Source organism: Gymnoscopelus braueri (genome assembly GCF_963280865.1).
Source record: "Gymnoscopelus braueri genome assembly, chromosome: 4".
NCBI classification, from domain to species: Eukaryota; Metazoa; Chordata; class Actinopteri; order Myctophiformes; family Myctophidae; genus Gymnoscopelus; species Gymnoscopelus braueri.
This window is the reverse complement of record NC_137605.1, coordinates 41,825,653-41,849,545: the sequence shown is the minus strand read 5'-3', so window position 1 is coordinate 41,849,545 and position 23,893 is coordinate 41,825,653. Positions and strand designations below refer to the sequence as shown.

The window sequence follows — 23,893 nt, the reverse complement described above, 5'->3', positions numbered from 1 at the left end:
CTGGATAATGACCGCTAAGCTCAATAATAGACCTCTGTCTAATCAAAGGCTCAGAGCACCTGCTGCGCTGCTTGATTTGGTGCTGTGCAAACGCACAATGTCATTTAGAGCTAAACATTGCTCTCAATAATGTATTTGAAAACATTTGAAGCGAGAAATAGACCATGCAGTAACCGAAAATGGATTATATTTGATGAACACTTCCTGTTGCTTTTCAAGGCGACCGTGTTGCACTGGACGGACAGCCGTATCTGGCATAAATTAATGGAATACTTTCATTACCATTAGCAATGAAATACTTCTTTTGGTTCTTACTTTTGGGTCAATTTATTCATGTATTTATTAAATGTGTAATAAACGGGATAATTGACGGCGAGCCGGTCATTGCTTAGAATGACCGCCCCTTCAGGGCGATTTAATCACCCTGTCGGGATTTAATCACCCTGTCGGGATTTATATCTCAACAATGACCGGCTTGCTGTCAATATCCCTTGCTTAACCAGTTTTAACCTGGCGTCCCTATTTTGGGTGTACATAAAAAAACTGAAGTAAAAGCCAAAGTTTTCAAAAATAGCAGCTCTACAAGCTCACAACATGGTCCATTGCATTGTAGATCAGCTATTTTCGCTATTTGTTATACAGCAAAGTATAGGGCTTAAGTGGTTAAGGCTTTTACTGTAGGCCCATAATTCTTAAACAAGGAGTCAGCAGCTTAAAATAGTCCACAAAGATCTTCTTGTGGAGAGTCACCAATCTAGCACATCATGCGCAATGTTTTCATGGGCCCAGTGACAAGAAGCTTTTGCCTAATGGCTGCACTGTCACATTTTTAAGGTAGAAAAACAGCAAATGACACTTTCAGTGATGACATGTCCTGTGGCCATGATCCGGCTACTCAATCATAAAATACACAATCATGATCCTGACCAATGACCCTGCTCTACTGTCCACTTTAATTCCACACTCTGGCTCCACACAGACCACAGATACATGCAATACAATACCATGGTCTTCATCACTGACCCACTACGCCCTGTCATCTGCTGTGATACGCTGCACCTCCAGTCTGCATGCATGCGCACACATGCACGCACACATGCACGCACACACACACACACACACACACACACACACACACACACACACACACACACACACACACACACACACACACACACACACACACACACACACACACACACACACACACACACACACACACACACACACACACACTCCATAACCTGAATCATGCCCCCCCCACTGTCACCCCTTATGACATGCTCAGCCATCCAGTGCCAGCAGCCCACTAGTGTGATGACGTGGAATTTATTTTCAGCTGATGATTTGTGTGTGTGTGTGTGTGTGTGTGTGTGTGTGTGTGTGTGTGTGTGTGTGTGTGTGTGTGTGTGTGTGTGTGTGTGTGTGTGTGTGTGTGTGTGTGTGTGTGCGTACGTGCATCTGTGTGTGGTGAGCAAGATAGCAAGAGACTGTGTGATGATTAAGTTATACCGTGTGTGTGTGTGTGTGTGTGTGTGTGTGTGTGTGTGTATATCTGAATGATAGCATATGTGACACAGAAAAAAAAAGATGGATCTGTCAGAGAAACTTGTATCTTGTTGTATTACTGCAGTCATAAGTCTAATTTTGCTTTGTCGTACCACGTCACTCAATGAAAATTGTTTATTTCGGCGAATCGTGTGACGAGTATAAATTGGGCTTCACTTTCTCCCAGCAAGGATTCTGAATCAAATTGAAGCTACCTGTTACCAAACTGATTCTGATTTAAATCAAGTCCAGGCACAGAAGCGGCCAGTGATTCTGATTCAAATCATGTCTATACAAAGTGCTGAGCCATTCAGATTCAAATCAAGCCTGGCTGAAATGCAGATTGAAATGACATACCCTAACCTCTTTCTGTTCATACACACCCACCAGTAGTCACAGATATCACAGCTGCAGACATTTTCCAGCTATGTTCTAAATGGAAAAACCACAAAACAGTACAAAAATAAAACATAATGTGTTTTAGTTATTAATCAGAATGCACACGCTGATGCGAAAACTTTTAAGTTACAATGGTAGAGAGAGTCAAGGTAGAATCAGAGGAAGAGTGAAATGCTTAGAAATATATGGGAAGGTGAGAGAAAAAAGGGAGAATGAAATACCTGTAATTAAGGAATATAATAATATTTTTACTTGTAAAATATATGGCAGATATACAGTATAACCTGAATGTTTATTATTATTATTATAGCTTTTTGGACCAAGAGCAGTTTTTAGCAAAATAACAAAATCTAGAGAATGCACATACGGTATGTGGGTGGCGAGTTGTATTTCTGGTAAGTGGAGAGATGGAGAGTGAGATACGATCACTGTGGTAAGCTATGCTAGCTCAATTAGCTTCCCTCTGCTTCCTGTCCACATTTCTACATCCCTCTATTTTCTTTCCCTTCTCCTTGACTCTCTTCTTTCACGTTCGCTTTTCGTGTGCACACACACGCACTATACAACTCACTTGCGTTCCTCTCTCTCCTTTACATCACTTGTCTTTTTTCGATCGTTTGATCCTACCTTCACTGTCTACGGATCATATCTCTCTTTGTTTCTGCCTACCTGTTACAGTAATACATCTTTTCCCCTCTTCACGTCCTCACTTCTCTCTCTTACACATGACCACTTTAGTGGCTCTTAAAGACCTTTTACAGCGGTTACCATAGTAACTGCCTACAGAGACTCTCACCCATTGATAAGCTTTTGGGCAGAAAGCATGGAAACGCTCGCATACATACTGTACACACACACACACACACATGCACACACACACACACACACACACACACACACACACACACACACACACACACACACACACACACACACACACACACACACCCACACCAATGTGAATTCACCATTCACTCTTTCATACAGGATGTGTGTGTGTGTGTGTGTGTGTGTGTGTGTGTGTGTGTGTGTGTGTGTGTGTGTGTGTGTGTGTGTGTGTGTGTGTGTGTGTGTGTGTGTGTGTGTGTGTGTGTGTGTGTGTGTGTGTGTGTGGTGGGGTGGTCATGGAGGTGTCAGTGTGTGAGATGAGTAACAAGTATCGTGCAGCAGGTGTGAAAAAACAGAAAGGTAAAAAAAAAAGGTCCGGAAGCATCAAAGGTAGAGGCAGAGAGATGGAAAATGGTGATGTCATATTTAACATACTAACGTCGTTCTAATGTGCTAAACTAGTCATGTAATAATAACCTGCAGTAGCACCATGCATCTAGTTGTAGCAGGTTCTTACAGGGAAGGAGGAAAAGGGAAGAAGAGATTGTAAAGGAAATGGGGTATTGAGCAGTCTCAGTAAAAACAACCACACTTCACTGAGAAGGGTCACCATTTGACATCCTCTCTGGCTTCAGGTTTATCAGGTAAAAAAAAAAAAAGTAAAGTCCACAATTTAATCACTAGGACCTTTTTACATGTCCTATACCGATAACGGTACCACAACATTGAGTATTGTATCTTCCAATATCAATGCAAATCAGATACTTGTTTTTCCTCTTAAAAGAACTACAAGTCCATTAATAAGCTGTTAAGTCACGTCCAGTAGTGCTGAGGCCACCCCTCAAAACAGTCACAGTACTGCTGCATTCTGCTGTTTTGTTGCTCTCCTTCTTTAACCTCAAATACCTCCACACAGCTGTCATGACAACTGAGGCAGTGCTACCTCGCGTGCTAAACTGTATGACTACTGATTTCATACATATGCTGCTTACTTCTCTTTATGTCATTGACGATTGATCATATTGGATTAAAACAAATGTTGTTGCCCTATATCTGATCCAGTGTTTTTAGCCAGTATGGGCACAGTAGTACTAAATGTGTCACCTAAATCTGTTGTGAATTAATATTACAAGATTTAATTTTTTTTGAGCTATGAAGGCAAGTGTTAATTCTACGGTAATTATCTCCGCCAGGAAGGGCTGAAGGCCAGAGATGATGTTTTCGCCCATCTGTCTGTCCGCCCCTCCGTTTGTCCGTCTGTGAGCAGTTAATCTTCAGCACGGCTGGACCGATTAGCATGAAACTTTGCACGCACACTCCCAGTAGGTAAAAAAAGAACCAGTAGGTCAAATCGGCCTAATGGTGGCGTTATAACAGGCCGATTATTTTGCCCTATAACTTGTACTGTAAGTTGTACAGTAAAAAAAAGAAATCCCTCGATTCCTTGGCAACTCCCCATATAGGCCATTGCCCATTTCCGGCGGACAAGATTTTCCACCATTTTGCGTTTTTGTAAAACACACTTTTTGCTATTACTCACCGAATTTGTCTAAAACTCAGGCAAATCGATACACTAACTACACATTATTATCATGATCTAGATTTTTAGTATTCCATTCTGCTTCGCTATGATTGACTTCAAAGAGTGGCGGGCCCTGGGTAGCCTGGCGGAGATCTGTGCCCAGAGGAGCGCACTTTTCTAGTTACATCTGTGCATACAGTTTCTTGTTGAACTAGCCCAGGTTAGGGGCCAGAAAAACATTTCCCACATAACCTTCCACCCGTAAAGCCATGTACATTCCTGCTGAGTCCTGGTCTGCTAGGAGATGTAAGAGATGATGACTCTCTTTCTTCTCTCACTCTGTCCCAACCACCACCCCTGGTGTACACACACACACACACACACACACACACACACACACACACACACACACACACACACACACACACACACACACACACACACACACACACACACACACACACACACACACACACACACACACACACACACACACACACACACACACACACACACACACACAGAACCCGCTGCTAAGGGACCATGGAATGCTAGACATGCAGATCGGTGCCACAGACCACAAGAGGAAGAGGAGAGAGCGCTAGCTAACTAACTCACACACGCATCTCTCCAAGACTGATTTTAGTTTTTCACTTCATGTCATGCATTAAAAATGCACAGCCCATGTGAGCTTGTACGACACCATTATTTTAAAAATAAATTAAAGGTATACATCGCATGCGTGACCAGGAGTGCTGACAGGGCACACACCTGTGCCCACACCATACGTGCATTCCTGCAGGCCCAAAAAGAAGCATTACATTACATCTTCTCACTGTCAGAGTTTTTTTATTTAACTTTTTACAGTGAATGCTTACGACCCACTTATTCACTAGTGAAATGTTGCACATTTAGCATCTGGGCTGGAGCTCCACTTAAACCCTATATAGTTAGTTGACTGGGGTCCCTCCTCCTTCTGCACTCCCTCTACACAATATCACTCAGAGATTATTTCAAGCCATGTATGATAATATGGAACACATGCTACAAGGTGTTTTGAATAAGGCTAATTACGTATCAAGGTGCCTGTTTCTGACAAATTTGACCACAATAACACCCGAGGACCTCTCTGAAAAGTCTAATGGCGTTTGAAGTCTACCATACCAGCCCTGACAAAAAAGGATAGTCATTTTGTATTTCAAAACAAAATGTGGACGCCAGAGAGTTAACCCCTGCAGCTAAAACTAGATAAAAGCCTGTTGCGGGCTTCCATATTAAAGAGGAGGCCAAATCCGCACCCCCTCAGCAAGCTTCCTAACAATAGCTTGGCAGCGGGAATTGGGGTAAGAAATTGAGACAGGCATTGGCAGACTGCCAGGTAGTAGCTTGCTAGCGAGTGACCCAAAATGAGGGAAATATTTAGTTTTGTAATACTTGGATAAAAGCCAAGTCTTCTAGTATCTGACTCTGTGATTCTTCTCCCCCACCTTTTTGTAATAGGATGGAATAAAATGCTACTTGTGAGAGCTCTCTCCTTTTGATGCAACAACAAACCCAAGGAGGCAGACAATGAGTGTTTGATGTCTTGTCAGACTGATTGGCGACCTAGCTACAAGCAGCACGCACGTCTTTAATTTCAGTCCTTCTACTTTTAAATACCCTGCTTATCCTTCATTATGTTGCTATGGTAACAGACCTGGAAGGTTGGAGATGGAAGCATAATGTCTACTGATTCAGAGCAAGTAAAGAGAGAAACATGTTTGATGGAATAATGTATAGGATTGATAAAATGAAAGGCTATTATTGTGCCACAGATTTGGCATCACCTGTAGGGTTTTTGCATCAGCGATATAATTACAGTGTAATAAATGTTGCACAGTAATTCAAGCATTGACCATGGATAACACCTACACTATTTGTACTGGCAGGCTGGCTTATTTGATACATGTATGTGAACCATGTTTGACCCAGTTAATTGCTTAGATGTAAGCAAATATGTAAGATGAGGAGGCATCAGTTCCATGGAAATCAGAACTCAGAATTACTTTATTGCCAGTAGGTAGGACACTAATTGTTAATGTGTTAGGTGCAGTTTGAGTTGCTTTAAATTGCAAGACACATGACTGAAAAGTCTCCAAAGCGATAACACAAATCAAATACAAGGCCAGTTGGTTGCACAGTGTGGAATGGATGCATGTGAGAGAAACCTTTTAGTTGCGTGCCCGTGTGGAGCCCCAGTACGCCATCTCCTCCTCCTCTTTGTCCAACAGGAAATGACCCCTGCCTTGTACTCTGGGGTTGTGACTAATTTGTTTGGCTCCCTGTCTGTGGCGCTCCGGTAGGGGAGTCTCTGCCTGCCTGGCACAGGATCATTGGACCCAGTTAATTGGATGGATGTCTAACCCCTGGGGCCAAACAAGGGAAAATAGAACAGGACGAAAGGCATGTCTGTCTATTGTAGTAACTATGCGATTCCAGTCTGCTAGTCTCAATAGCAGCATCAGAACAGCTTTTCTTCTCTGAAGGTAACCAAACTTTTTAGGAGACCAGGGGTGGGGGAAAAAAGTTTACTTGAAAGGGACTTTAGTTAACTTTTTAGAAATATGGTCTCGACTGCTGCAATAAAACTAACTGGGTTGGCATGAACCTCGCAAAACAACGATCTTCTACTCCAGGCAGAATAAGGAAGTAAGTGAACACATATCCACTGAGAATTAACTCAGGTCTTGCACATGTCAATTACTGTGAGTGTCTAGCCTCGCGTGGCCAGACAATATCACACCGAGGGCTAAAGTGCAATGCAATTTTGCAATGGCAGATTCGTCTGGAACCAGGCTAGTCAGTGTCAGTAGAGTTTTGGCCTTAGCTTACAGGCTGAATTTCCATTAAACAGACAATAAAAAAGGTACTGTAGGCTACTGAAAACCATCTGTTGGACAGACGCAACTGGCCGTGCAGAAACGTTGAAGTGGTTTGTGAAATCTAATAAAATATGAGCTAAAGCTGCTGTGAGTGTTTACTGAAAGAATCCACTACGGCTGGAGAACGTATTGCAGAGACAGCTGATGGCAATACAAATGATAGGTTAATCATGTCTATTTTTGACATGACATGTCTAACATGGCAAGTCAAACACATTAGAGGAGAGGTAGACAGACAGAGAGATTAAAAGCACTGAGCTACAGCATCAGAAGAGCAGGGGTCTGACTTTAAGAATGCCCCTTGGGAGCCAAACAAATCTAGCTCTGCTTCCTGTGGTCAAAGAGATAATATAGAAACAGGAAATGGCATCATGGAAAATAACAAACAGAAAAGGAAGTTACATCACAACCAAGTTCAGGGGTCGAGACAAACCCAGGGAACTGGGAGTGTGTTGAGTGGTGAAAACATTTGGAATGTTAAAATGAATATCATGAACAGATGTCAATGAAATTTCAACATGCTTCATGTTGTTGAATACAACCGTTGGTTGTTGCCAGCAGGTAGTCCCTATCACTTAAGTAGTGCCCCACATGAACCCTAGGGGCTCTATTCTGGGCGTGTCATTAATAGGTGAAAATAGCAGATCAACAAGCTCACAACGTGTTGCTTTGCGATGCATTTTCAGTTTATAGATTAGCTATTTTCTGATAGCTTTGGAGAGGGAACCGAGTATAGACCGCTGGCGGACCTCGGTCCAACAAAGTAAAGTGGTTAAGTGGTTAAATAGATCATCGCTCATTATGGTTGGTGATATTGTAGAGAAAATTGTGATCACCGCTGATTTCACAGTATTACATAGTTCAAGCGGACTGTTTGCATTATTTATTTTTCCCTCACAGATGCTTCAAGACTGAGATATTGTGAAAAAAACAAAGTAAAGCACGGCAATCGTAACTATATACAGCTGAGATTCAAACAGTTCAACAGGCGGCATCTCTAATGCTTAGGCCGAAATCTCAATCTCCTGTGTCATGACTGCTTCATTGAGAACAAAGGGTAATACATGTGATCCAGTCTGTGATGTTTTCAACCGACAAAGGTTACCAATTGACCTGAGAGCATCCACCCCACATGAAAGATCACATGCACATTAATCAACGATGTGTTTCTGGGAAAGCCACTGTGAGCTGTAGCAAGCTATTCTCGGGGGAACTCACTTCCTACTTCTGGTGGTTTGCTAACATGCAACAACCAGCAGCAACAGCAGCAGTGCGTGAATCATCTGTGTTCAGTGATGAATGCTACTGTAGCTGCATTCATCGAGCCTGTGAAGTGCTGAATCCAATGCTAGGTAGGTGATTCTGTGATGTTGCTCTGACATGAAGGAAATCAATATTAACCCATTCAATCCGGGAACCCATCTCTGTAATTTTAGATTTCTTTAGCTATTCAAAAATAGCAGATCTACAAGCTCATAGCTCATGAGCTTGTAGATCTGCTATTTTTGAATAGCCAAATAAATCTGAAATGACACAGATGCGTTCCCGGATTGAATGGGTTGAGCAACACCAATGCATTTGATGTAATAAAAAAATAAATAATACATTTAACTTATGGTTAAATATTTTCACCCTTTAATGATGAAAGAGTTTCTTCATGGCCATTAGGGTTTTTGCATTTTATCATCTTTCTTCTATGGTTTCTATTGGCTTTATACAATATTTATGATAAGTAGGCCTAATGCATAATTGTGTGTTTTTCACAAGTTCAGTTTGAAAAACACTGTCACACATACGTTATGAGGAAGGAAACAAAACAGCCACGAAGAAACGAGCCAATATCAGCTGCAATTTACTGATCTTATGGCTTGGTACAAATCTGCCATTTTCACAACATAATGCTTCTTGCTTCAGGAAAGAACTGCTCCCAAGTATCACAGATGGCATTGGCAACTTCCTTGGCACTAAAGCACATTAATGTGGTGACTGAATATCGCTGGGGTAGAACTTTGTGCACTAAAGGAGTCTCACTGTGTTGGCTTTCATTATATCCACTGTCTGCCTTATTACAACTGCTCTAACTTCCCATCTGCGCATCATCTTGCTCCCACCCCTCCTCGTCCTCCTCCCTCCATGTCCTTTCTACAACTCTTACAGTAACATGACTGCCTATCCACTGCCTGTATCATCCCTTTTTCCTCTAACACTTCTCTCTGTCTTTGTTTCAGTGTTTCCTCTGTTTCTCTTCTCTTCTTTTTTTTTTTTAATATATTTTTTTGGCCTTTTCTGCCTTTATTGATAGTATAGTAGACTGACAGGAAATGGGGAAAGAGAGATGGGGAGTGACACGCAGCAAAGGTTGTCGGGATCGGGAATCGAACTCGCGACACGCTGTCAGGCTGCATCAGCAGCCTAGGTGCCCGGACCGCTACCCCGGGCGAACATGTGGCGAAAACAAGCGACAAGCGGCGCATTGTGATGTGTTGCAATGCGTCGTGAGCTTAAAGAAGTGGTGCCATGGTTTTGCACTTTTTCTGTTTTTCATGTGTCTATGAAGTTGATAGAACTTCATTAAGCCCCCTGGTGGTGTTTTTATGGTGTTTTATGTATTCTCTGACTACTTTGAGTTTCTTCCTGGAGGCTGAAACCTTGAGGGTCAAACGTGCCAATAGAAAAACAGCGCTTTAGTGACATAGTAAAAACATGCCCTCCCCCTCATTATCATAACACAGCAGGTGTGGGCATGAGGAGGAGGAGGGACTAGGACAGGTGGGTGGTGCTAAGGTGGTGGAGGAGGTGCTAAGGTGAGAACCAGGTATACTTAATGAACTGGAGGCGTGTCCACATAAAAACATAATTTTAACACTTTCTGTACACTTTTTTGAAAAAAATCTTCCTCCTAGTACAGCGCTACTCAACCCGCGGCCCCAACGCAGCGTCTTGGCGGCCCCTCATGGTCAATTTTTTTTATTTTTTCTTCTTTTTTTTTAAGCACGGGATAAAAATATACATTTCCGTTCAAATATATGTGTTGCTAATTTTTTTTTTAAAAACAAACAGACAGACATACATACAGGTGCGTCAATTGTTACAGGTATAATGCATAGTTTTCTATGCATTTCGGGTTTTTTGGGGGGTTTGACCCCCAATTTTTTTCGGCCGCACGGCTTCGCCGCGCGCCCAGGATAGGTGTCCGTTAATTCAATCTCTGGGAGTTGGCAACCCTACCTTGCCATACCTTAGCTTTTGCTGAACTGATGCCACTGGACATACACACAAAATAAACAGGTACACTTTCAATATGATGTCAAAAAGTACATTTTCTTATAACAATAACAATGTGTAGTGTGTGTTACAAAATCCAAAATAGGACCGTCATTTTTAGCTGGCGGCCCCTTGGACTTTTGGTATTTTGCTGAGTGGCCCCTGAGCCATCTTAAGTTGAGTAGCCCTGTCCTAGTATAACCATAATACCTGATGATTATGTTTTAGGGGGGGAAAAAATCACTGAAAATCACGGCACCCCGTCTTTACTGGGTCAGCTATTTTCAGCGTAGAGATTTGGTGTAGAGGGAAATATGGAGGGGACCAAGTACAGTATAGATCCCTGGGGGGTACCCTGTCAACAAAATACATTTGTTGACAGGGGTTTCATTTCATTTCATTTTCCTTTATTGGTTTATTTGGTAGGGACAGTATATATTAATGAACAGAGCATTTAAATACAGCACAGAAATGCACAGGACAGTTAGTACTGGGTAGTTTTGAGTTAAAGTAACACTAGATTTTATTGTGTGGCACACACAATAAAAGCCCTGGGCTATCAGAGCATGTGTCATATATACTGTAAGTAAGTAGCCTAGGGAGCCAGCGGTTCCTGAGCCGCGTGGCCTGTACTGTATCGGGCAGGAGCCTATTCTCCTGTTTCTGTATCGTGAGTGGGCTTGATGTACGAGTACATCCCCCAGCCATGATGTACAAGCAGTGTTGGAAAAAGTACTCAATTTTTTTTACTTAAAGTAATACTAGGTCACTTAAAAAAAAACTAAACTAAAGTTAAATTGTATATCTTTTGTGAGTGGCAAATGTTTCACAACACCAACTCCATGAATTTCACCCCCGAAAGCCTTTTATAAACATATTTTCTATTGAAAGTGGACAGGGACGTCTTTCCCGTGAAAATGACGTCAACGGAAACGAAAATACACCGGTTTCCTGTCTGTCCAGGAACTACCGCGCTAGTAACAAAAAGGAATCTCACGCTGTTTTTAAGACATTATAGGATTTGAAGAGGGAAAAACAACAGTAAAAGAAAGCACAGCTCACGGTAACTAAAGCTCCACTGGCTAAGAGAAACGATCCGTAGATAGTATAAAACAATTAAAAGAACGCTTTTTGAAACGCTTCCGCCTTCCGGTGAAAACGAATGGAATTCTGGGTGATACAGGACTCAGCTATAGGCCTGCACTGACGGTAGGGACCAGTAGAGGCTGCTAATTTTTTTTTTCTTTTTGGAGTAGCCTTGTACTACTTTAAGTATCAATACTGCAATGTAGAAATACTCTGTTACAAGTAAAAGTCCGGAATTCAAAATTCACTTGTGTAAAAATACAAAAGTATTGGTATCAAAATGTACTTAAATTACCAAACGTAGAAAGTACTCATTATGCAGAATGTCCCATTTCACAAGTTTTCAAATGTATAAAATGTTTTTAAAATCTTTTGAAAATAGCTGATCTACAAGCTCACAATGCGTCACGATGCGATGCATTGTGAGCTTGTAGATCGGCCATTTTCATGGCCTAAATGTGTATAGGGCTGAAGTGGGTAATGTATGTTTTATAATAATAATAAAAATCTACAAAGTAACTAGTAACTAAAGTTTTCAAATAATTGTAGTGGAGTAAAAGTACAATATTTTCCTCTGAGATGTAGTGGAGTAGAAGTAAAAGTACTGAAAATTGGAAATACTCCAGTAAAGTAAAAGTACCTCATAATTGTACATAACAGTACTTGAGTAAATGTACTTAGTTACTTTACACCACTGTGGATAAGTCTTTGGTATTGGACCCCAACCTACCAATCTCAGGGCGGACACTCTAACCACAAGGTCACTGAGCTGGTAAAATACTCTAACCGAAAACTTTGGAATCAGAAACGTACTGCTCTCTGCATTGTGAACATCCACTCCACAGCACTCCACTTTGGTCCCCCCTTCACTGTAGTCACTCATCTCACATTATACAGGCAACTTCAAAAAGCAGCTATTTCAAAAGGCGATATTGCCTTCTGAGTGACTTTCAAGTGACAGTTCAGTGAGAGCACAGCACTCTTCCACATCTCGCACACCCGAATGAGGCATGCATGCTGACTGCCAAATAACGAAATCTTGGGAGAATGAAATCCTAAGTAACTGTGCATCTGAGCACAGAGCTGACACGCAATAACTTGCAATGATCCCAACGGGAAATAGTTCATACACTAGTATTGTGAATAACACAACACGTTTCGTAACAGGGCATCATGTGTGTTTGAGCTACTCCTCAGGCTCCCTCCCACAACAGGCATGCTCAAAATAGTGTCAACATGGATTTTACACCTGAAGAATCTCAAATCAGATATATATTGTGCCCAGCCCTACTGATAGCTGAAGTGCAACACTTCAGCTATCAGTAGGGCTGGGCACAATATATCAATATTATATTGATATCATGCGATGAGACTAGTCGGGGATTTTGGACATCAATATCATTTTATGGCAAACAGTTGGGTTTTCCTGGTTTTAAAGGCTCCATGACAGCAAAGTGAACTTACCAGACCTAGCTGTTCTATTATTTGCCTTTACCCACTTAATTATTATACTGTATAGGGCATTACTGATGATTATTTATCTAAAATAAAATAGTGTAAATATTTTGTGAATGCACTAATAGCCATGTAAATCTTCCATATCAATGGTAAGTGTTATATATCTATGTTATATCACACTCAAGTGTGCAAAAACACAAGCGTACTGACAAATTGGTTGAAGGAAACAACATCATATAGGCTTGACAGTGCATATAATGTCCCCATTAACTGCAAACACACACACACACACACACACACACACACACACACACACACACACACACACACACGCGCACACGCACGCACGCACACACACACACACACACACACACACACACACACACACACACACACACACACACACACACACACACACACACACACACACACACACACACACACACACACACACACACACACACACACACACACACGATCTTTGCTGCATGTCTCTCACCATCTCTCTCTTCCTGTTTCCTGTCCATCTCCACTGTTAATACAATACAACTAAAGGCAGAAAAGCCCCCAAAAATATCGAAAGAAAATAAAAAAAATAACATGAATGATATGTAATGGAGCTGTTAGGGTCCAATTTTACATTCTGAGAATTTTAGACAATAATCAAAACATCTTCTATTGACACTACTATTAATCTCTTTCTTCAACTAAACGTGACGTGACGATGTGCGTGCATTGCACTGGGAGCCTAAACATAAACCATCTGTTTCCCACTGTTCCCACAGTCCATTGCATGGGATCCTATAGTCTGAGACAATCTTTAAAAAAGAGCTCAAAATGATCCCTGTGTCTTTGTGCGACCCTATAATCCAAGACAATCCCTTAAAAATCCATGGGGTTGGGGCTCAGTTGGGCAAACTCTGACCCCTGAACAAAGAAGGTCATTGGAGGATGACAAGAGGCTGGTCAGCCAGCTGTCCCTGTTAACCATCACTATCGGACTGACCTCTGTCCACCCGCCCACTCTCTCACCAACGTGTGCAGCCCATTTTTCTTTTCTTTTTTTAAAGAGCCAATGTCAGACTTTTATCATACATTTCCATCTCCTCCTTACACAATTTATAGTATAGGTCAATATACAGTACCATGGGATCCTCCTGAATATTCTTCTTATGGGAAGTATCATTACAAAAACATATAACATAAGATTATCATCAAGGTTTCCTCCCAACACATGTTTTTAATAGGAGGAGTAATCTTCGTGAGGTGGAGACCAGTGTTCTGTGGACTGCGGACAGTGCAGTGTTTCAGTGTAATGTCCAGTCTACTTTCACACTATTTTGGGCATGTCATTATAGATGAACATTTCCAGACATTAATATATATATATTTTAAATAAATTGTTATTTGTATTATTATTTTTACATTTAATTTTTTTCCAAAAATAGAAAATCTACAAGCTTACAACTCGCCTCGATGCAACACGTGACTATATGCATGCGTCCCACTGTGGAGCCTAAACATAAAACATCTGTAGTTAAGAATATTGTACAGCCGAGCGCCCAATAGCTGAGCGGTGAGGACGCGTACCCCAACTGGGAACAACTCTCTCTCCTTGTTTCCTGTCTCTCTTCCAATGTACGATCAAAAAAGGTAGAAAAAGACAGAAAAAAAAGAGTATAGTATAATGATCTTTTCATATTATGCTTCATTTTGCTCAGCTAAACAGTAACTGATAGGTCATTGTCTACTAAGGTCATTTGTCTACAATAATTTTCCCCCTACATGCCAGTGGATTCCCACGGCACGGCAGTCATTATGCTAAACTATATGTTAAACTATGTTTAACTGAAAAATAAATCAATACATCCTTAGTTTGAGAGTAAATGGGTCCCCATTTACATTAATCTACATCAGGGGTCGGCAACCATTTCTTTAGGATCGACCGGTCGATCCTAAGGGGCTTTTTGGATGATCGTGGAGAAATTTGAAAACCCAGACAAAAACATCCATTCATAACGCCCGCCGTCCAATCACGCTCAGGCTTGCTGGTTTGAATGGGAACCCAAGCGAATCATATCAGGGGAGTTAAGCATAGGAATGACTATGGCAGCATGTCAATGGTCCACTGTGTGTTACATGTTGAGTCCTAGGTTACTACTACCTTTCAACCACAGCTAACGAGACGAGACAACAGTATTGAGAATGGGTGCGGGAAGAGACGCCAATGGACAAAAGACATACAATGTCCCTTGGGGAATGGGAAGAGAATAATCTTTTCATGTTGAATGAATTCTTCTCATCTGCAAATACTGTGCAGCAATGGAGAATAAAGGGAACTTAGAATGACAATACAAACCACAAATCATTTGACAAGACATTTCCAGCCAACAGTGAACTGGCCACTACAGCCTCCTATCGGGTACAGTACAGAGTGCGGTTGAGAAAGGTTGCTCACAGTTTTTGTCACTTAACCACATGAACCCTATCATCCCTATTCTGGCCTAGGCATGCCATAATAAATTAGGTGAACATTCTGTGAAAATAGGCTAAAATTAAGAATAAATAGCAGACCTACAAGCTCACAATTCTATGAAAAAAATATTTTAGTATTTAATTATTATATATTATTTAATAAATACCCTTTGTGTTGCGGTTTTCAAATATTTTTTTCACAGAATCTTTTTTATGGTCATGATTCACCAGGAGCCTGGATGGCTTGGTTCGGAATCTCTATCTCTAACGGGCTTTCGATTTGTGGCACCACGAAATGGCCGCCACTGCTATGCCCTATAGGGGTTTAAGTTGTTGAAACAACACAAGGGGTGAGGACATGTTCCATGTGTTTATGGACTGTCTGTCACCAAAACTGAACTTCCCCTGCTCAAACTTGTTTCCATAACAATGGACAGCACCCCAGCAATGGAGGGTGTCGTGGAAAGGAGGGCCACTGATTTCAACCTGATTGATTGATTGAATATTTTATTAGACAAAAATGCAAAACAGCATGAGTACAGTCAAACACTTGGTCTAAAAGGATAACACCAAAAAAGTCCTTGCGGTCTTGTTTCAATTGGGGTTCTATGTATTCATTTGTACCTGTATCTGTATCTCCACTACACCCCATGCCATTACATCATTCACCAGCAAGGATGTGCAGGATAATACTGAATATGAAGGATGTGATGGATGTTGCCGTTACGCTCCTGTACTCCAGTCAGCCAAGTCATAGCGCTAACAGTGACAGATGTGTTTCTATTACCACCGGCGCGCTCTGACCACTCTGGTGCGTTGTCCTATACAGTATAAAGCCTTCACACTGATGAAGGCTGGATAGCCGAAAACACCGTCTGTCATCTGACCTGAGGCATATGGAACAATAAAAAGAAAAAAAATGTTGACTTTTATTTCTGAGTGCATGCGACCCTTGTCTTTATGATTTGTTGAACAGTGACAGATGAGCACCTCTTTGAGAAATGCAACCAGCGGCAACCAACCTGAATTTAATGGACTGGCAGAGTTCCAGGTGCCAACTCTCTCTCACTAAGGGTGAGACACCACAGAAGACAATTACAGTATGTGTTGCTGCAGCAACAGATATGAAACTGGATTTAATTATATCTTTCTGCAGACTTATTCTTTTCTTCTTCCTCATTTTAGACCAGTACATATATATATATATATATATATATATATATATATATATATATATATATATATATATTTATTTTTATTTTTATAAAAGGGCCATCCTCACCATAACTATAATGATATAATGATAACTATAATGAAAATGATGTAAAAATCCACACTGATGAACAATAACGTTCTGTAAACATGTTGAACGAGAGTGATGAATTCTGATTGTCTGTCAGTGTCGTTCAACAAATCCCTCACTGAAAGCAATCCCAACTATATTGTTCACCACTGTTGTTATTGTGTGTATGGACTCTGCCATCCACTTGAGTGAGAATGATTGTTATAAAATGATGTACTTAGCTGCCATACATACATACATACATACATACATACATACATACATACATACATACATACATACATACATACATACATACATACATACATGCATACATACATTCACTTATCCTCTGCCTCTGGATTTGAGGTTCGAATAATGGTTCTACTGTATGCTGGAGGTATGCTCACTTTAGTGATGTTCAAGATACAGTACACACACACACACACACACACACACACACACACACACACACACACACACACACACACACACACACACACACACACACACACACACACACACACACACACACACACACACACACACACACACACACACACACACACTGGGGGTGGGTCGATATTTCAATATAAAAATTAAAAATAAATAAAAATACGTTTTTTTCTCCCCCGTTTGTGATACGTTGTTTTTCCGACTCTGTATTTGTGTGATGATGATTTTGAACTGTTTGGTGCTATTTTATGTGTTTATGAATTGAATACAAGGACTATCGTGATATATCGTTTGTGAAATTTCATGCAATATATCGTGATATCGCAATATATCGAATATCGTGATATTATTGTTATCGAGGGCCTAATATCGCCACAGATATCGTATCGTGAGATACCCAAATCGTCCCACCCCAACACACACTCTCACACGCACGCACGCACGCACGCACGCACGCACGCACGCACGCACGCACGCACGCACGCACGCACGCACGCACACACACACACACACACACACACACACACACACACACACACACACACACACACACACACACACACACACACACACACACACACACACACACACACACACACACACACACACACACACACACACACACACACACACACACACACACACACACACACACACTCAAGATGCACACACTAAAGCATTTTGTGTATACTAATGTAATGTATGCATGTGTAAACAGGAACATACAGAAGAAAAAAAAACATGCATCTAATATAAAAAGACAACCAACATGCGTCATCACTTTGTCCCCCTTGTCTCTTTACCCAAAATGGCCTCATGTGGTGTTTATGTACTGTAGCTCATTTCACAACAGGATGAGGCCAGTTGTTCTGAATGATGTGCCTTGTTCTGACACTCAACACATTTGGAGTTGGTTAACCCTGAGGACATAATGCTACGCACACACACATGCGCACACGCACACGCACACACACACACACACACACACACACACACACACACACACACACACAACTTCTTCAGTTGTTTGTTGGTTGTTACAAACACTACAGAGGCCTTAAATAGTCTTAAAACTATATTTATCTTAAATTCATTCCAGGAGTTCTTCTGAGGTCACTTGTTCTCAGGGCGGCGCAACATAAAATACCATGATGACACAGCTTACATCATGAACTGAAACAGAACCGTTCCAAGGGAATAGGAAGTTCAGGGCCACCATTACTGAAAGCATAAATATCTATGACTATATACATTTCTGCTTAAACTCTTTTAAACCGACATCATGAGGAGACATTTTTTGTATATTCTTTTTTTTAATAAAACAACCCAAGCTTGAATGATAAAATTTGGATTTATGTTAGTGTCTTCAGCTGTGCTGTATTTCATATGGTTGCTTATAAAGTATGTATGTATGTATGTATGTATGTATGTATGTATGTATGTATGTATGTATGTATGTATGTATGTATGTATGTATGTATGTATGTATGTATGTATGTATGTATGTATGTATGTATGTATGTATGTATGTATGTATGTATGTATGTCAAAGCTGTGGATCTAGTCTACACGTGCAATTAGGATGCATGAGATACAACAAGGGAGACCTGGGACTTATTTCTTGTCTCCTCTGCATCAAAAGCAGGAAGATCAGGCAGGAGAGGGACTTAATGAGAGGAAAAAATAAATTCTAGACATATATAGAGGCAAAAAAACAAAAAACAAACAGAACAAGTGAGAAAGAGAGAGAGAGAGAGAGGGAAAGAGCAAAAGAAAGAGAACAGAGAGCATCTTACGATATTCCAACCACCCCTTGTTATCTTTGGTCCCCAGTGGCCGTTTGACTGCTTGCTACGTTTCCCCTCCATTCCACGCCGTTTGGGATAAATGTGGGCTGGCTGCCTGGCTGGCATGCTTTTGTCTCAGGCATGCACGGAGCTGGGGGGGGCTTACATCAGACTTAGCCCAACTCTTCCCACACCACCCACACCCCTAAAAGAAACTCCCACTCTCTCTCTCTCTCTCTCATGCACTCAGAGACAGACACTCATACGGAGACACGCATTATGCACGTATATGCACCCCAAATACCCCCACCCCCACTATGTCTGTTGTGAGCCTTCTCCATCCCCCTCTGAGAGGTCCCAGTGGCAGCTGTGGCATCTGCTTGCTCCCCCCGTTACACCCTCAAACTCCCTCGCTCTCTCTGTTAAACAGAGCCTGCCAGCTACAGCCCACTACCGGATCTAACATTGGCAATGCTTTTCGGAGGGGGGGGGGGGGCAAAGCCATGTGGAGCCGCTGATCACTTCCCACAACACAACACGTTGTACACTCATGGTGATATCGGCACACAGTCTCTCTCTCGCTCTCTCTCTCTCTCTCTCTCACTCTCTCTATTTTCCACTCACTTCCTTCTGGGGACTGGAAGACACATGTATGTGTGCCATGACAGATAACAAGGGAAATACAGACAGAGAGTGAGAAAGGGAGAGAGTGAGAGAAAGAGAAAGAGAGAGAGATAGGCAGATGGAGGGAGAGAAGAGCAAAACACTGAAGAAATGAGAAGGGAGAAGGGAGCAGAAAGCTACTTCTGACTAACAGATCTGAAAGCCATCCCGATGCAGGATCTCCCCCTCAGAGAACAGATAAAAAGTACTCTATTTCTTAGTGGTCCTTTAAGCCGGCAAAGCCACAGAAATTCAACCCGTTATACCGGGTGTATCAGGAGTGTACACAGAACACTGTGCATGCTCACTCGCACTGCTGCCTTGGAATGCATCTCAAATACTACTTGAACTTCCCTTCTGCTCGAGTACGCAGCTCTCAAAACAATGCAAAAAGGAAGGCAACAAGCCTTCAGCCGTAACACACTGTCCACTCGCCCCGACCACCTCCTCTCTAGAAGCACCCAGTAGCTGTGAGACCACACGCACGCACACGCACACACACGCACACACACACAAAATGAATGCACACACACACAATGAGAACACGCAAAGCAAAGGCTTACCTCTCTTGGTAGTAAATGTATGAGCCTTTCAGCAGTCCATTCCCCAGCACTTTCTCTCAAAACTAGGTTTGGCCAGCTGTTGCAGCTGAGGAAGAAGCAACAGGCGAGGGAGAGGGAGAAAATAGAGAGAGAAAGAGAGAGAGAGAGAGAGAGAGAGAGAGAGAGAGAGAGAAAGAGAGAGAGTGAGAAAAGATAAAGGGCAGAGAGAAAAAGAGAAAAAAGGGGAAAGCACAAAAAGAGAGAAAGAAGAGGAGAGGTACTTGACTGACTGACTGACTGACTGACTGACTGACTGAGTGACTGACTCCCTGCCTGACTGACTGACTGACTCCCTGACTGACTGACTGACTCACTGACTGACTGAGTGAGTGACAGAGTGACCGAGGTACAGCTAGCTAGCGACTGACAACTCCCAGTGACTGGCGGCCAACTAGGAGGTTTGCTAGAAGCTCACACAGCTGCTGAGTAACAAACTCACTCATACTGCCTGCCTCCCCAGCCTGACGTCAGCATGGTCACATGACCACACTCTGGTGTGGTGGGGAAATGAAAGGGGAGGGGACACACGCACGCACACACACACACACACACACACACACACACACACACACACACACACACACACACACACACACACACACACACACACACACACACACACACACACACACACACACACACACACACACACACACACACACACACACACACACACACACACACACACAGAGAGAGAGGGAAAGAGAGAGAGAGAGAAGCCCATGTTACCGTGGTAACAGGCACACTGTGCCGCAATGATTTCAATAGGTCATTTGACATACACACACAGACCATGCTACTTCTTCTGTTGTACCATACAGAAAGCTGGTAAAAGACTAGTACAGTGTTGCGCGTACACACATCTAGAAAAGGGGAGAGAAGGAAAGAGAGAGAAAGAGAGACAGAAAGAGAAAAGAGTGATGTTGTTCAGCAGCAATGATGCATGACTTCCTATGCTTTTCCCAGTTGTCAGAAATGACATCTCGTCAAATAGGAATGCACTTGTGACAAGCTCCACTCCACTCTTTTTTCTTAAACCAAAAATAAGCAGCATGTACTTCTCTTTACATTGAGTTTGTTTTGACTACCTTTCATGACCTTTTACAGAAAGGCTCAATTCAACACGGGCTGCTGGTCACGTAAACCCTGAGAATTGCATATTTTAAGGCCATTCCCACAGTGTTTCTTCTGCAGATAATTTTTTCAATGAGATGAAAATCTCATCACTCAACAAGAGGACCAGCTTTAACCAATTAAAACCGTGAAAGCATCTGTGTCATGTCATTTTAGATTTTATACGTTATCTTTTCAAAAATAGCAGATGTACAAGCTCACAGCGCGTCATTTGAAAATCTTAAAAAAATCTTAAAGTGTTTGAAAAATGTTGAATAGTTTAGATTTTTTTTAACACATCTCCTCTTCTGGAGAGGGGGTCTCCTGGCACAAAACATTTTCAGATGTGGTTCCACGGCCAAATATATATCAATCTGGGGGTCCTTGGCAGTTGGCACGAAAAAGTTTGAGAACTACGTTACACAAACAATATGCTGGAAAAGGTTCATTGATAGCATTGTACTGTAGTACCAAAGTGACACAACACAAGGTACACAGATTAATGTTAGGCAAGATAGGAAATGTTTTTCAATGGTGCAATTTCATTTAACCCATTCAATCCGGGAACGCATCTGTGCCATTTTAGATTTCTTTGGCTATTAAAAAATCGCAGATATACTATGAGCTTGTAGATCTAATATTTTTGAGAAAAAAAATTTGTGCAAATGTTCGCTCATTTTTTTTAACATATTTATACATTTTAACTCAAATCTTTGCTTCTGCATGGGGGTCCCTGGAACAAAATATTTGAGTTAAAAAGTTTCGCTTTAAAAAACATATATTCAAACATTTGCACAAATATTCACGGTTTTCCCTAAACAAATAGCAGATCTACAAGCTTGTAGCGCGGCACTGAGCTTGTAGATCTGGGGGCTTTTGATTAAATTAAACATTTCAATCATTTTAATCATGCTGGACAACATAACTAATAGCCTACACAATTTAGGTGGACAAATGTTTTCTCTGTAGCGCCACAGTGGCCAAAAGTTCACATGATTCGCTAATTAGGTTTGAAGTTCTCATTGTTCCTCACCATATTACTGATAACTGTTTATCTGGCCAATTGTCACCTAAGCATTATTTACACAACGTTTTTGGTCCACCTTGTAACACCTTTGATCTCCTTGTACCCTCCCTGACTGTTTGAAAATATATGAACATTTTTCAAGATGGAAATGATTGTGACGATTATGCAAAAACATAATTGGGATTATCTCAAATAATTGCGATTAGGCGATTATGTAATAATTGTGACACGCCTAATGAGTAATTCAACGCATTTCTATAAGAGAGCAGTACGAGTGTTTGAGAACAATAAGATGAGTCGCTGGTGCCGTTTCACTGCAATGATTTTTATTTCAGTGTCACAGCACACAGAACAGAGACAATGTCAACACTTTCAAGTATTATACTTTATGAAAAACTAATCGAGAGCAATAGAACTGAATAAAACACACAAGTGCTGTGAGGTGACTTGTTCCACAATAAAGCAGAGCAAAAAGAAAAGAAAAGAAAAAGCCATGGTGCTGTAATGTTGCTACCAGAGCCTTTTCAGCTAGCAGTGGTAAAGTACACGTCAGATGCTTAAATGTTTGAACCAGATCTGAATATAAAGACTTGCACTCAAGTGGAGCTGGGACCATCAAATGAAGAATCCATTGCACTGTTTTTCAGCTTCTGCGTGAAATTTAAAAAATAAGACCGTCATCGGTCAGATTTATACAGCGTTGTCTGAGAAAAGGTTTGGTTGTGGCTACTAGAAGCTGTGAAAAGCTATTCAAAATTGGATAAGTTCATGCAGACAAATCATTAGGCAGTAATAGGCACAAGCCACATATTTCTATATGCGGTACGTTACTTGGGTAATGATAATGCTGCGTAGTGTGGGGTCCCAATTTTCTAGGACAGGGCTCTTAAATCATACAAAAGAAAAAGATGGGGGTGGGGGGGGGTATTATTTTGGGGCCAGCCAACCACACTCTTTATCCCATCCCCCACTTTTCTCAAACTATGTGGACAACTTTGGTCTTATCAAATCCATGTGAATAACATCTGCTGACCGGATGAATAGATCAGAGAGGGGCCCAGAGCAGAGCCAAGCTGGACAGGGTATAGGGTGGGGTGGAAGGAGCGAGGGCAAGGTCACCCCCCCACCCCTAGACTACTGTGTGTATGAGTATGCACGGCTTGTGCCTGGCATAGGTGGGGGGAAGGGAGACAGAGAGAGTGGGAGAGGCAGGACCGAGAACAAATGAAAGAGAAGGAGAGCGAGAGAAAAGAGAAGAGGCAGAGAGAAAGACAAGGCCACTATAGGAGAGAAAGCATTGATGACCAAAACCCCAGTTCATTGAAAGGAATTCAACGATGACCACAGCTAAAAGACTGATCACATTCCATGGCTACTACTGCTGAAGAGGCTAAGATGAAAGGTTAACCACATGAACCCCAGAATGTTCACCCCTATTCTGGGGCGAATTATTCTGCAAAAC

At 41.7% G+C, this 23,893-nt stretch overlaps 1 protein-coding gene across 3 annotated transcripts in view; it reads right to left on the bottom strand.

Moving 5' to 3' along the window:
- ncalda (neurocalcin delta a) overlaps nt 1–23,893 on the bottom strand; it is a 79,549-nt gene that overhangs the window by 24,454 nt on the left and 31,202 nt on the right. The window contains exon 1 of one of the 3 annotated variants that reach the window (XM_080427590.1): nt 20,253–20,690. The exons of the other annotated variants lie outside the window; for them this stretch is intronic. The gene's annotated coding sequence lies outside the window, so the exon portion shown is untranslated. Of the gene's footprint in view, nt 1–20,252; nt 20,691–23,893 lie in introns of those variants that run through there. 3 annotated transcript variants of the gene reach the window in all.